At 39.7% G+C, this 16,432-nt stretch overlaps 1 protein-coding gene across 6 annotated transcripts in view; it reads left to right on the forward strand.

Annotated features, from left to right (window-relative positions):
• Positions 1–16,432, forward strand: part of EXOC6B (exocyst complex component 6B) — a 537,234-nt gene that overhangs the window by 220,100 nt on the left and 300,702 nt on the right. The gene's annotated exons all lie outside the window — the stretch shown is intronic.

Raw genomic sequence — 16,432 nt, forward strand, 5'->3', positions numbered from 1 at the left:
AGCTCTTACAACAAGAATTCAGCCCTGCACTGTCATCTAATGGCATCCTATCTCTAAAAAATGTCTACTTTATATTTATTTACTTCTCAGTTTGAATCTTCTTCAAGAGCACATTCTTAATCTCAAACCTCATGTAGAGAATTATTTATTTAGATGTCTCCAAACTGGTTTCTTGGCATAGTTCTTGCATGGTGTGAATAAATTCTTCAGATAAGGTCTTTCGTGACCCACTGTGACGTTCTGACCTTCATTCTTGTCATTCTTCAACAGACCTCATTGAGAGCAGCGTAAATAGTTTTAGAAATATTTTGACTTTTAAACTGTGGCATAGAATCCTGTAGGGCAGATGTTCTTAGTCTACTTGGGGTAATATATTAGTTTGAGAGTTTGATAAAAATATATGGAGTAAGATGTACATATATTCATTTACAAAGAATTCTGCGTGGAATTTCAGGGGATTCATGAAACTCATATTGCCCCCAAGGCCAAAGTTAAGAACCTATATTGTAGGGCAGTACTTCTTGAACTTTGACGTGCATAGGATCACCTTGTAATCATATTAAAATGCAGATTCTGATTCTTCAGGTTGTGGGTGAGATTCAGAATCTCCATTTTTAATAAGCTCCCAGGTGAGGAGGTGCTTCTGGTCTCAGAGCTCACTTTGAGTGGCAGTTGTGTAGAGGACCACAAAGAAGCATTTTTAATGCATAAAGAAAACAAACCCATGGTTTGGGTTTCCTACTGATTCTTCATGAATATGGCTTAAAGTTTGCCAACAATGACTGTAGTACTTGAGGAGAAAGTTATATTTCAGTAATCGGTTGCTTATAACAGATTACCATTATTGTTTTTGAGATTTTGATTTAACTTACTTTAGATATTTTTTATTCTCTGAAGAACTTTTTACCATTTCTTACGCATTGAATGGAAGTATACTTAAATCATTCTTTAAGTCAAATGATATTTTTAGGTTATTTACTATGTCTTTAGCTTGATGATACTTAATAATGTTACCAATGTTGTTAATAGGAATGGGTTTCTTGCGATATCCCAAGAAAAGAAATTTCCTGAGACTCACATGGAAGGATGTGATATTGTAGAAAGCTTTATTACTGTGGAATCAAACCCCTGAGTTTCCAAGCTTTCATTTTCTGAGTCCCAAGAAAAGTTCCATTTTGCCTTTAGCAGGGCTAAAATCAGAGCCAGTGTCCTGAATTTCCATTCCATGTTTGCACGCTCCAGCTAGCATCAGGCTGGTTTAGCTTGTGTTCCCAACTGCAGCCCATTAGTTCATTGCTTGTAGGGTCCACATGGCTGTGGACCATACAGACGAATGCAAGGAAGCAGGAACAAGAGAGCCAGGAGCAACAAGAGTGCCAAGAGAGCATGGGCTCCTTTGTTTAGGGGATTATGTATTCCCAAATTTTCCCACACTTGCAGTGGCCATGCCCATTCTGGCCAATGATCTCTGTTCCTAGGTGACTGACAGGTATTTTCCCTATGCCACCCTAATCTCACAGTGAATATGTTTCCCCTTTTTTCAGTTCCTTCCCCCAGCGTTTTGCAGGAAGTAGGCCAGTGGTTCCCTGGGGAGTGTGAAATTGCAGCTTCCTGGTGAAGTTGCCCAAAAGACATGCCTATAATGTCTGGCCTTCCCTTTGCTTCTTTCCTATTATTAACTAGAGGCCTGGTGCACAAAATTCATGCATGGTGGGGTGGGGGGGTGTGACCCTCAACCCAGCCTGCACCCTCTCCAATCTGGGACCCCTTGGGGGATGTCCAACTGCGGGTTTAGGCCCAATCCTGGCAGTCGGATATCCCTCTCACAATCCGGGACTGCTGGCTCCTAACTGCTCCCCTGCCAGATTGATTGACGCCTAACTGCTCTCCTGCTGGCCTGATCACCCCCAACTGCCCTCCCCTGCCCACTTGATCGCCCCCAACTGCCCTCCCTTGCTGGCCTGATTGCCCCAAATGTCCTGCCCTGCTGGCCTGGTCACCCCCAACTTCCCTCCCCTGTTGGCCTGATCTCGCTCCCAACTGCCCTCCCCTGCTGGCCTGATGGCCCCCAACTCCCCTCCCCTGCCGGCCTGATCTTGCCCCCAACTGCCCTCCCCTGCAGTCCTGATCTCACCCCCAACTTCCCTCCCCTGTTGGCCTGATCTCGCTCCCAACTGCCCTCCCCTGCTGGCCTGATGGCCCCCAACTCCCCTCCCCTGCCGGCCTGATCTTGCCCCCAACTGCCCTCCCCTGCAGTCCTGATCTCACCCCTAACTGCCCTCCCCTGATGGCCTGATCTCGTCCCCAACTGCCCTCCCCTGCTGGCCTGATGGCCCCCAACTGCCCTCCCCTGCAGTCCTGATCTCACCCCTAACTGCCCTCCCCTGCAGTCCTGATCTCACCCCTAACTGCCCTCCCCTGATGGCCTGATCTCGCCCCCAACTGCCCTCCCCTACAGTCCTGATCTCACCCCTAACTGCCCTCCCCTGCAGTCCTGATCTCGCCCCCAACTCCCCTCCCCTGCCGGCCATCTTGTGATGACGTTTCGGCGGCCATCTTGTGATGGCGTTGTGCGAGGGCATCGCATGATGCCACCTAGGCTTTTGTTATATAGGACACTAGGTAATCACTATGGTATCAATAGGAGACCATAGAATGAAATGGTAGGAAGTCCCAAATATCTAGAATATAACTTTGCACAAGGTTAGCATGTAGTGAATATATTGTTAATTTGAAATCAAGTTTGTGTCAGAGATGGAAAAAACTAGGAACTGTGGATGAAGTTACAGTAGTAAATTGTCATTTTGGATGAAAAACCATCTCACATGTTGAACCATCTCACATTTGAAAGAGTCAGTCTCTTGATTGCTGATAAGTGTTGCAGAAAAAGTATTCCCCAATAAAACTATCTGTTTTATGTTTGTCTAAGCTAATGAAAGGGTCGCCTTAATTAAGGTAAGGGTTTTTAAATTTTTTCATCTGATATAATAAAGTTGAACTGTATAAACTGCTGATATTTGACCATTTTTGATTCATGACTTAATTCAATTGATTTTTTTTTTTTTTAAATTAAATCTTTATTGTTCAGATTATTACATTTGTTCCTCTTTTTTTTCCCCCCCCATAACTCCCCTCCTCCCAGTTCCCGCCCCACCCTCCGCCCTCACTCCCCACCCACTGTCCTCATCCATAGGTGCACAATTTTTGTCCAGTCTCTTCCCGAATCTCCCACACCCCTTTCCCCCCCAGGAATAGTCAGTCCATTCCCTTTCTATGTCCCTGATTCTATTATAATCAACAGTTCATTCTGTTCATCAGATTATTTATTCACTTGATTCTTAGATTCACTTGTTGATAGATGCATATTTGTTGTTCATAATTTGTATCTTTACCTTTTTCTTCCTCTTCCTCTTCTTAAAAGATACCTTTCAGCATTTCATATAATCCTGGTTTGGTGGTGATGAACTCCTTTAGCTTTTCCTTATCTGTGAAGCTCTTTATCTGACCTTCAATTCTGAATGATAGCTTTGCTGGATAAAGTAATCTTGGTTGTAGGTTCTTGGTATTCATCACTTTGAATATTTCTTGCCACTCCCTTCTGGCCTGCAAAGTTTCTGTTGAGAAATCAGCTGACAGTCGTATGGGTATTCCCTTGTAGGTAACTGAGTTTCTTTCTCTTGCTGCTCTTAAGAGTCTCTCTTTATCTTTTGCTCTTGGCATTTTAATTATGATGTGTCTTGGTGTGGTCCTCTTTGGATTCCTTTTGTTTGGGGTTCTCCGCGCTTCTTGGACCTGTAAGTCCATTTCTTTCACCAGGTGGGGGAAGTTTTCTGTCATTATTTCTTCAAATAGGTTTTCAATATCTTGCTCTCTCTCATCTTCTGGCACCCCTATAATTCTGATGTTGGTACGCTTGAAGCTGTCCCAGAGGCTCCTTACACTATCCTCGCATTTTTGGATTCTTTTTTCATTTTGCTTTTCCGGTTGGGTGTTTTTTGCTTCCTCGCATTTCAAATCATTGACTTGATTCTTGCGCTCCTCTGGTCTGCTGTCGGGAGTCTGTATAATATTCGTTATTTCAGTCCGTGTATGCTTAATTTCTAGTTGGTTCCCCAATATAAGATCGAGGGTCTCATTAGTTTTCTTGTAGATCTCATTAAGTTTATCGGCGGCTTCTAAACAGTTCTTGAGAGACCTTAAAAGTGTGGTTCTGAACTCTATATCTTCCATTGACAATTTTGTCCTGTTTCTTTGTCTCCGCATTTTGTTATGCTTCCTTGGTGCACACCCTAGTGGTCTTTGTTCGCAGTCTTATAGTTAAATCTTGATTGTTGTAGCTAATTCCAGGGAGGGTTTGACCTCCAGGCCAAGTGGCTATGAGAATCAGCTGTGTCAGCAGTGAGAGAACTTCTGTCCTCTAGGGAGGTGCTAATCTAGCCTTTGCCTGAGGCTATCCGGCAAATGCCTGTGTGCAGGGCTTGGGCGGGGCGGGTCGCACAGGATCAACAGGGTGGGCCAGAGAGAGCAGTTATGGCGGCTCTCAGTCCTGTCCCCAGGGGCTCTGCCTCTCTGAGTCCCAGCACCCGCTGCAAAGCTCAGAGAGAAAGCTGCACTCGCTCTGACGGAAGCCAGACAGTCCCGCTTCTCCCGTTTGAGTCTGGGTCCCTAAAGACTCACCCGGATCTGGAGCTCAGAGTCTGCGACTCCCTCCCGATTGAAAACGCCAACCGCGCCCTCCGCCGCCAGCCCGCTCAGCGCACTCCGCACCTCAGAATTTGACTTCAGCACTGCGCCTCCTCTGAGTGTCCGTATGCGTTTCTCTTTCCTCCTCGTTGTAGGACTTCCACTCAGCCGGCGTTCCTGTGGTTCTGGGTGCTGTCCCTTCTGTTTTTTGGTTTCACTTTTGAAGTAGTTGTTCAAAGCAGCAAACTCCGGCGTTAACCTATGCCGCCATCTTGGTTCTCCTCATGACTTAATTCAATTGATTTTTAATGGAAATATATATGATTTCAGGAATTTGGTTTGAATCTCTATGTCATCCTGTGGTATATGCAGATGTACTTGCTCTTCTGTAAATGTCTAGATAGGACTTAAAATATTTTAGAAGTAGCAAATACTTTAGATTGAGAGTGTATTTATGGATCTAGATTCATCAAGAATGTTATTTTTGAGATATTTTAAGGTAAAATACAAAGAACCCCATAAGGTGATTTGTAAGAAGAAGGACGTAATACCTACTGAGGGTAGGGTTATTGTGAGGATTGACTGGAATAATGTGTATAAAGCTCTTTTCACTGTACTTGGGACACACAATATCTATAACAAGAAAAGAGTAATATGCTAATTAGACCAGATGTCCTTCCGGATGTCTTTCCAGATGACCTTCTGGATGAAGTCAGGGCTGGGAGGGAAGCCTGGGTCCCAGGTGCCAGAGGGAAGCTGGTGCCAGCAACCAGGGGAAGGAAGGCCTACTCTTGCACGAATTTCATGCATCAGGCCTCTAGTTATATAATAATTACTAGTTAGGCATTATGTCTGTGTGCTGTGTTTGGAGAATAAAGTTTATAAAACTTGATACAGGTTTCAATAATGTTTATTTGTATGGACTTAGAAACACCATCTTCTGTAAACAAAAAAAAAATACTGAAATTAAGCAGTATTGAGTAAGAAATAGTTTGAAAAAGCAGGGCCTATAATTTCTTCTTTGTTTTTAGGTTCCTTCAGAGCTTCTGCATTATTAGAACATGGCATTGTAACACACCTAAGGCACATTTTTTTTTTTTTTTGAGATAGAGATGATTTTTAAAAAATTTTTTTATTTTTTATTTTTTATTGCTTAAAGTATTACAAAGGGTATTACATATGTCTCCTTTTTTCCTCTGCCCTTGACAACCCCCTGGCCTCCCCTACCCCCCAGTGTCTTATGTCCATTGGTTATGCTTATATGCATGCATACAAGTCCTTGGGTTGATCTCATACCCCCCTCTTTTGCCCCCCTCCCCTCCCCGGCCTTCCCGCTGCAGTTTGACAGTCTGTTTGAGGCAGCTCTGCCTCTGTATCTATTTTTGTTCATAAGTTTATAATGGTCTTTATTATCCATGAATGAGTGAGATTATGTGGTATTTTTCCTTCATTGACTGGCTTATTTCACTTAGCATAATGCTCTCCAGTTCCATCCATGCTGTTGCAAATGGTAAGAGTTCCTTCTTTTTTACAGCAGCATAGTATTCCATCGTGTAGATGTACCACAGCTTTCTAATCCATTCATCTACTGATGGGCACTTAGGCTGTTTCCAGATCTTAGCTATGGTGAATTGTGCTGCTATGAATGTAGGGGTGCATATATTCTTTCTGATTGATGTTTCTGGTTTCTTGGGATATATTCCTAGAAGTGGGATCACAGGGTCAAATGGGAGTTCCATTTTTAGTTTTTTGAGGAAACTCCATACTGTCTTCCATAGTGGCTGCACCAGTCTGCATTCCCACCAGCAGTGCACAAGTGTTCCTTTTTCTCCACATCCTCTCCAGCACTTGTCGTTTGTGGATTTGTTGATAATAACCATTTTGACAGGTGTGAGATGATACCTCATTGTTGTTTTGATTTGCATCTCTTGGATGATTAATGACTTTGAGCATGTTTTCATATGTCTCTTGGCTTTCTGAATGTCCTCTTTTGAAAGGTGTCTATTTAGATCCTTTGCCCATTTTTTTGATTGGATTATCTTCTTTTTGTTAAGTTGTATGAGTTCCCTATAAATTTTGGAGATTAGGCCCTTATCAGATATGACATTGGCAAATATGTTTTCCCACGCAGTGGGCTTTCTTGTTGTTTTGTTGATGGTTTCTTTTGCTGTGCAGAAGCTTTTTATTTTGATGAAGTCCCATTTGTTCATTTTCTCTTTAGTTTCAAGTGCCCTAGGAGCTGTATCAGTGAAGAAATTGCTTCGGCATATGTCTGAGATTTTGTTGCCTTTGGATTCTTCTAGAATTTTTATGGTTTCCCGTCGTACATTTAAGTCCTTTATCCATTTTGAGTTTATTTTTGTGTATGGTGTAAGTTGGTGGTCTAGTTTCATTTTCTTGCATGTATCTGTCCAATCTTCCCAACACCATTTATTGAAGAGACTATCTTGACTCCATTGTATGTTCTTGCCTCCTTTGTCAAATATAAATTGAGCATGTTGGTTCGGGCCGATTTCTGGGCTCTCTATTCTATTCCATTGATCTATATGTCTGTTCTTGTGCCACTACCAGGCAGTTTTGAGAACAGTGGCTTTGTAATACATCTTGAAATCTGGTATTGAGATCCCACCTACTTTGGTCTTTCTCAGGATCGCTGCAGCTATTCGGGATCTTTTTTTATTCCAGATGAATTTTTGGAGAGTTCGTTCTAGGTCTGTGAAATATGCCGTTGGTATTTTAATTGGAAGTACATTGAATTTATAGATTGCTTTGGGTAGTATGGACATTTTGATGATGTTGATTCTACCAATCCATGAACACGGTATGTTCTTCCATCTGTTTATGTCTTCCTCTATCTCTTTTTTCAACGTCCTGTAGTTTTCTGAGTAGAAGTCTTTTACCTCTTTAGTTAAATTTATTCCTAGGTAGCTTAATTTTTTTGGTGCGATGGTAAATGGGATTGTTTTTTTAGTCTCTCTTTCTGAAAGTTCACTATTGGTGTATAGAAATGCCTTAGATTTCTTGGGGTTAATTTTGTATCCTGCTACATTGCCAAATTCATGTATTAAGTCTAGTAGTTTTTTGATGGAGAATTTAGGGTTTTGTATGTATAATATCATGTCATCTGCAAATAAGGACAGTTTTACTTCCTCTTTTCCAATTTGGATGCCTTTTATTTCTTCTTCTTGTCTAATTGCAATGGCTAATACTTCCAGTACTATGTTGAACAGGAGTGGTGAGAGTGGGCATCCCTTTAAGGCACATATTTATTCTAGTTTGTATCTCTTTATTTGTTTACACACTTGCAGAGAGCAGTGGTCAGCATGTTATTCACATGACTCTTTATGTAGCAAGGGTCAAAAGCTCAATGTGATCAAATGATCCACCTCAGGTTTAGCTCTCAATATTTTTGTGCTTCTTTTGAAATATGGAATTAACAGATGGAATTGCTAATTTAAATACAAATGACATGTAATATAAAGCTTTTTACGGTGTCTTAATGGTTATTGTAGGTAGTTATTTTGAGGTAACAGTATGCATTTGTTTGCTACGGTTGCCATAACAAAACATGCACAGATTGTATGACTTAAATAATAGACATTTGCTTTCTCACAGTTCTGGAGGCTGGAAGTCCCAAGATCAAAGTGCCAGTGGCGATAGTTTCTCCTTGGCTTGCAGATGGCTACCATCTTGCGGTGTCCTCACATGGCTATTCTCTGTACCTCCTCCTGATGTGACTTCCTCTTTTGATAAGGACACTAGTCCTATTGTATTAGGGCCCCATCTTATGATTTCATTTAACCTTAATTACCTCCTCAACGGCCCTATCTCCAAAGGTAGTCACATTGGATGTTAGGGCTGAAACATATGAATTTTGGGTTTGACACAATTCAGTCTATAACACAGGGTGATTGAAAAGAACGAAATATTTGTACTTAGAAGGTTTAAGTTCTGTCAGCTTTGTGCTATTGGAGCCAATTATGCCATCTCTCTAAGCATCTCTTTTCTCACCTATAAAAGTATAAAACTTAATTTATGTCAACTTGCTTGGCAAGAATTCTAGTTATTAGGATATTTGATCCAAAATTCAAATATTTTCATTTTTTACAAAACTTTCTATTGACAGGAAAGTAACAGAAAACAAGGATCATTTCTCAGTAAGCTAAAGGGAATAAGGATGCCACAAGAACTTTAGAGTTTAAATCAGAGGTTGCTGATTGGCAGCTCATGGACCAGAAACAATTTACAAAATGGTTGTTGGCTTGCATAGTGCTTAACTTTTTTAAAAAATTAGTTGCCAACTTTTAATATATTTTATTGATTTTTTACAGAGAGGAAGGGAGAGAGATAGAGAGTCAGAAACAGAAAGTATATAAGAAGATATATTCAATGAAATCCCTTTCTCCTCTTTATCCCTTCCACCCTGTTTCTACTCATCCTTTGTAAGTAATCGGTATCCTTTGCATGTGTGTATCACCTTACAGAACATGGCTATTAATAGCATAATACATACATGTTTTTTGTATTTTCTTTTTTTAAAAATTTTATTGAGGTGACAGTCAACATGAACATATAGGTTTTATGTGTGGATTACTAATTTACAAAATCTGTATATAGGACCATGTGCCCACCACCCAAAGTCAAATCTTCTCCTGTCATCTCATATTAGGACCCCCTTCTTTCCTCACCCCCCTCCCTCTGGCAACCACCACACTGCTGTTTGTGTTCACAAGTCTCAGTGTTATATTCCACATATGAGTGAAATCATATAGTTCTTAGCTTTTTCTGTTTGACTTATTTCACTTTGCATAATGTTCTCAAGGTCCATCCATATTATTGTAAATGATGCTATGTCATTCTTTCTTATGGCCGTGCAGTACTCCATTGTGTATATGTACCACATCTTTTTTTTCCAGTCCTCTATCGCAGGGCACTTTGGCTGTTTCCAACTCGTGGCCACCGTGAATAATGCTGCAATGAACATAGGGATGCATATATCTTTGCATATAAGTGATTTCAAGTTTTTTGGGTATTTTTCTTTTATCCTGAAAATATATCCACATCAGTTCATAGAAATCTTTCTCATTTTACTTTTACTGCTAGATAGAACTTCATTAATTGAATGTACTTATGGTTCATTCAGCCAATCTCCTATTTGTGGGTGTTTAATGATTTTCAATATTTCCCTATTAAAATATAGTGTTTCAACTACATAACTTCTAGAATTAGCTAAAAATAATACTGACAATACCAGGTATTGACAGATTGCAAAGCAACCGGAATTCTTATGTATTCATTAAAAATGCAAAATAGTGTAGACACTTTGGAAAACAGTAGATAGTATATTATAAAGTTGAACATATACTTATCATACACATACACACACACACACACACACACACACAGACACACACACAGTAGGGCCTTAACTTACGAGTTTAATTCGTTCTGTGACGGAGCTCGTAATTCAAGTTACTCGTATGTCAAATCAAAAAGTGAACGAGTGAGACACGTGATGCTGGGCTGATGTTGTGGCATTTACTGTGACGTTCGCTGTGCCAACTAGTGGTGGGGTATCTGAAGCTGGCTCACAACCCGAATTTTAGCTCGCAACTCAAAGCAAAAAATCGGCTGACAGACCTATCTCGAAAAACTCGTTAGTGTGGACACTCGTAAGTCAAGGCCCCACTGTATATGATCCAGCAATCTCACTCCTAGGTATTTACCAATTATGTTCACACAAAAACCAATACCTGAATGTTTATAGGAACTTTATTCATCCTTACATTGCTAGAAAGTAGAAACAACCCAAGTCCTTCAGTAGTCGAGGGAATAAATGAACTGTGGTATATCCATAACTGGAATATCACTCTGAAATAAAAAGAAAAGAGCTACAGACACATGAAACAACACAGGCTCATCTGTGTTGGACCTCAAATGCAGTATGATAAATGAAAGAAACCAGATCAATGGCTGCATACCATCTGAGTCTATTTATATGACACTCCTAAAAAGGGAGAACTCCAGGGATATAAAATGGGCCAGTGTTTGCCAAGGGCTGGGTGTCAGGGAACAATTTAAGTACAAAGGAGCATGAGGGGGTTTTTGTGGGTGTTGGAATTTTTAAAATCTAGATTGTGATGATGATTATAGGAATATACGGATTTGTCAGAACTAATTATTGTACTGTATGTAAAACACCCTAAAACTTTTTAAAAAATTCAAAATAAGCCCCATAATCTGAGAACTGTTTTCCATTTAGTCAGAGGTGTATGTTCAGGGCAGGTTCCTAGAAGCAGGATGGTTGATTCAAGGGGTAAATGCATGTGCAGTTTTGTTAGATAAAGCCAGATTTTGCTCCATAGAGGTTGTACCATTTCCTAAATCTCTGCTCTGCAGCAATGTAAGAGGTGCCTATTTCCTGACAGCTCCTTTAAAGAGAGTATTTTGTTAGGTTTTGGATGTTTGCCAGTTGCATAGATAAAAAATGGTATCTTTGTATATTTTTATTTTGTAAAATTTTTATTATTTTTCCTATTACTCTGGGTGAAATTTAGTATCTTATAAGTTTGAAGGCTATTTGTATTATTATTTTTTCCCTTGTAAACTTTCTGCTCATGTATTTTGCCCAATTTTCTAATGATTTTGTTTTATTCCTTCAATTTTAATGAGTTCTTTATATATTGGGGATATTAGTTCTTTACCTATAATATCATAACATTATTTTTTATTATTTGGATTACCTTAATTTTTCCTCCTCTCAAAACTTTTATACTTAATACCATATTTAGTGCTAAATTATCTTTTTTACCTAACAGTTTACAATTTCTTAGACTGTTGTTAAATAAAAACCAGTTGAATTCTCCGCACCCCTCACCCCCACCCCCCAGTGTTTAGCTTCAAGAAAAGAATTCTTGAGGGATTATCTTTCGATTTTGGTCACAAAATTTTTTGCAGTGTCTCAGTAAAGAGAAATGGTGATTTTTTTTTTCTTATTCTATGCTGCTTAGTGCAAACACTTGAATAAATGAAGTGGTAATCTCTGTAGGGATTTCTCAGGAAGAATCCTAATAATTTGTGAGAAGCTCTATAGCAAAATCTGGTACTTTTGGGCTAGGGCTCTGCTCAGGGAATTAGAAAATCCTTTACAATTTTGTTACTTGTAGTCCCTTAGAATCCCAGGCCCCTAGTTTGTGGGTGTGTTGTTGGTGTTCAATCCAGCTCTATGAAAGCTTATGTCCAAATGAATTCTATCCTTCTTTTCTCTGAAGTTGTGGAAGCAAAGTAGGACAGAAAAGTACACTGGTGAAAAATGTTTGCCAGGTATTTCCTGGCTTCCAGACATAATATGGGCAGTCGGAATTGATCCTCTAAATGCAAAGGCAATGCCCCTTCAGCTAATCATTTGTTGTTGTCTCCCTTCAGAAAGATGCCTGGTACATTTTAATGACTTGAATCCAACTAATGCTCAGAAATGTGCACCCAGAAACTGTTTTGTGTAAAGTGGTAATCAAAAGTATTTTCAAGAAGGAGAATGGCTCAAGTAATTAGTGAGAAGCAGTCGAAATTCCTTGCAAACTTCTGTCATACTCTTTTTGGATGATCCACCTACTTTGAAAGATTTCATAAGAGAGAAATAAATGGTGTGTGTGTCTCCTGGGACAGCTGCGCGAACAACAGGGCTAGCGCGCACTAATGCATTTCTGTTTTCATGCACTATCTTTCTCAGCAGCGGAGGTAAATTTCTCAGTACATTGGCTTCTACTCTTGAGTGGAAGGCGGCAAGCAATCTTTTCTTGTAGTCTGTTCTTCCCTAATGGTATGCTTGCCCAGTAATAAAGCAGGTAGATTTATCCGGTTGTTACCTGTGGAGACTTTTTTTCCCTACCCCATTCACTAGTGAGTCTTTTAACATAGTAGAAATAGCTCCTTTTTTAGGGGACAGGGGTGTTAAAAATATTAAATGGATTTATCTGATTAACACTTAAGTGCCATTATTTATTTTAAAATCAAAATGTCCTTTTTTTTTCTTTAATAAGTTAAATCATTTTCTTTATTCTGTATGAGAGGAACTTACCCATTAACCTTTAAATTTTCAGAGGCTTGGACCTGAACTAAGATACTATTAAAAAAGAAAAACACCATAAAAGTCAGATCCTGGTATTTTGCAAGAATTTTCATAATTAAACGTTCATGTTTCTTTTCCAGTATTCCCATTTCTACTTGGAATTTTTTTGTTTTGAATCCTCACCCACAGATATGCTCTTATTGATGAGAGAGAGAGAGAGAGAGAGAGAGAGAGAGAGAGAGAGAGAGAGGGAGAGAGAGAGAGAGAGAGAGGGAGAGAGAGAGAGAGAGAGAGAGAGAGAGATGGATTGGTTGCCTCCCATACACCCCCCTGACCAGGGATTGAACCCACAACCTTCTTGGTGTATGGGATGAAGCTCCAAACAACTGAGCCACCAGGCCAGGCTCTACTTGTAATTTTTATATCTTCCTCAAAACATATTGTCTGAAGAGGCTTATAAGACTGTTTTTTCCAGTGTGCCTTTCATTAACCCTATTTATAAATTTACTTTCTTACTTTAGAGCTTCTTTTGTATACAGACTCTTTTTAGTCATCTGTATAGTGGCAAAATTTGTTTGCTAGCTGATGTATTGATAGGATACAAGGCTATTTAACAACAAATATTTTTGCAGACAGTAATTAAGAATTATTGCCTTGATGGAAGCTGTTAATACTTATCATACAAATGTAAAAGTTATTTGTATGATAAATATTAGTCATATAAATTGTTACCTAGTGATACATGATCTCTAAAAGCTATGTGATTATGTAATTGTAGAACGTAGTAGTTTCCTTCCTTATATCTACCTCTGAATGTTGTAGTCTAGTCACCCCTAAAGTCTCTCACTAAGATATTACTTTAATATCTTAGTTTATATAATACTATAATGTGCTCTGAGGCATCGATTTCTTAGTTACAGAATCTAACGTTTTATTTTTTGCTTCTCTGAAAATATAGAGGTTTGAGCTGATAGAAGCTACTAATGCTCTCCATTCAGAAACTATATAGGGAATTAGCTGCTGTCCTTGGTGTTGAAATTATGTTGTGTGAATTCATAAGGAAAGGAATTAGTTAAAAAAGCAGAATAATCTTGACTATACTATTTGTGGCTGCGGTTGATATCTTCCTAGATCTATTTGAACTAGAAACATGCAGACTCCAGTATCTTAATGTCTTGAGTTCCTGACTGCCAGGCAGAGGAAATGTCTAACTATTTTAATCATGTTTCTGTATCTCAGAAAGAAAGCCCTTATGAGAGGAAATGACAACGTCCTACCACAAAGTTATCTCTTATCAGTTATAGCCTCAGTCAATAATGATTTGTCAAACTTGGACATGTGTAAAATGCAAGGGCCGTGTTATTTACTTTGGAAAGGAAAAATTAGATGAAGCTGATAACAACAGAGTCATGGCTTTTGTTAGGAGACAGAAACCATTAGAGACAGTCATTGTTAGCTTAGGAAAGTGTCCTTGGACCCCTCCCTCTGCCCCAGCTGAAACCTAACCCCGTTTGAATCATTCCTGCAACTTGAGGGAAGGGAGGGGCACAGGAGGGGAAGAAGAATGAAGACAGCTTTGACAGAGATTTAGCATTTTAAATGGGGAGCAAAAGGTGGCTCTTAAAACAGACCTGTTTACGTGAGTCAGAAAAACTGCCTTTTGTTCTCTTCTCCACCTCCATTTATTTAGATTTTTGAAAGTTCATTTCTTATCCTTCCAAACATGTAGCATTCCTTCACGTACAGTGCAGGTTGCTCTCTTCCTCTGCCTTCCCTGAGATGTGATTCTTTTTCATTAGTGAAAGTAGGGAAAACACCTCTCCCTCAAAGCAGCATGAGTCAGTGCATGCTTTACATACCTTTCTCCTGCACTCTGCTTGGTTCTTCACATAAGGAAGCAAAATGATTTCTACATAGTAGGCTATTTTGAAGTTGGGGTAAAGTTTGTGAACTGAAACCCCATTTTGCTCCAACTTTTCTTGTCTAAATTTTTGTCTAGATCTTTTCTTGTCTCGATTTCAAAGCAGGAGGTCTTAACTGGATTATGGTTTCAGAGCTAAGAATTAGCCAATATTTCCAGGTCAGAACACTTAGCAGTTTGAAGTTGAGTGTGATGATGTCAAGACAGCCTCACAGAAAATGGTTTTTGTTGTAAAAATTTGCTGGAGATGACAGGAAAGACCTTTGTCTTCTCTGTCTATGTCCCAGGTAAACCAGTCTTATTAGCTCATTAATTAGTAAGGGGCCCCATTAGCTTATTCATCACAGATTTGTAGAGAAACTGTCTCCTAATGTGGATATCCTATATAATAATCCTATATAATAAGAGGCTAATATGCAAATAGACCGAACGGGGGAACAACTGAAAAACTGAACAACCGGTCGCTATGATGTGCGTTGACCACCAGGGGAATATGGTGGGTGTTGACTGCAGTGAGATGGTGGAAGTGAGCAGGGGCACCAGACCAAGGTGGGGTGCCGGTAGCTGTCATTGGGTCGAGCCTCTGGTGGTTACTGAAAATTCTCTGCTCCTGCATGCTGCAGGCCTGTCCGGCACTTGCACCTGTTGCTGGCACTGGCCCCAATCGCTTTGCGCTGTCAGCTGGTGCAAGCAGCACTGGCGCTGTCAGTGCATGGGAACAGTGACAGCGGGAGCTGGGCTGCCGGCAGACAGGGGACCAGAGGCCACAGTGGGAGGGGCCAGAGGGGGGTGTGGACGATGGGCCGAGACCCGCTCCTGTGCCCACCACAGCCTCGTGTCCCACAGTTCCTTTCAAGGTGTATGAATTCATGCACTGGGCCCCTAGTTTATTCTATAAAGATGGGTCCTACATGTGAAAGGGCCAAGGCTCTGTCTGAAGAATGCTTGAAGCAGTTTCCTTTTGAATAAAACTATAGGTCTGAGGCAAAGCAAAATAAAAGGAATAAATTGCACAAAGAACATATAAACAAAGTTGTGATTGAATTTTTTATTCAAAATTAGGTAAGGAAATATCCTTAACTTTTTGTAAATCTATAATAATAAAAGAGTAATATGCTAATTAGACCAGACATCCTTCCAGACAACCTTCCGGACAAAGCCGGGGCTGTAGCTGTGGCAGCTGTGAAGGCCTACTCTTGCACTAATTTCATGCATCGGGCCTCTAGTATATTTATAATAAATAATTTTGTAATCATTTATTCTAAATCATTTCCTATACAGATCAAGTTTTTTTTTTAATGTTTCTTGTCTTTTTTTTTCACATGCATGTTTAATTTTTATGTAGTGTAAATACTATTATAAATTTGATTTTATCAAGTTTTTCTAGCTTTCCTTTTTTTGAGATTGTGTTTTGCTTAGCTGTAGTTTTCACTGGTAGGGTCTGGTTTTCTGGAAAGACAAATTTCCTTCAGATCTCCACTTTTCAGTCAAAAATGCTTTAATGTGGTCATTTCTAGTAAAAGTGCCCCAATGGTCACTTGTTGCTTCATTTTGTGTTAAGATATGCTTTTGAATCTTACTTTTTCTTTAACTACATGTCCCCATGTGTCTGTAAATTTTTTTCTCAATAATGCTGGTTGGGCCATAATGTAGGATCTGGAGCACCTTACTAGCAATCTTTGAATTCATATAAAAGTTTGTTTGAGTGCTTACAGAGTACACAGCACTATGAGATTCTTAAACATGGAGATGTAATCTCT

Source organism: Myotis myotis, unplaced genomic scaffold (genome assembly GCF_014108235.1).
Source record: "Myotis myotis isolate mMyoMyo1 unplaced genomic scaffold, mMyoMyo1.p scaffold_m19_p_14, whole genome shotgun sequence".
In the NCBI taxonomy this organism is placed as follows: domain Eukaryota; kingdom Metazoa; phylum Chordata; class Mammalia; order Chiroptera; family Vespertilionidae; genus Myotis; species Myotis myotis.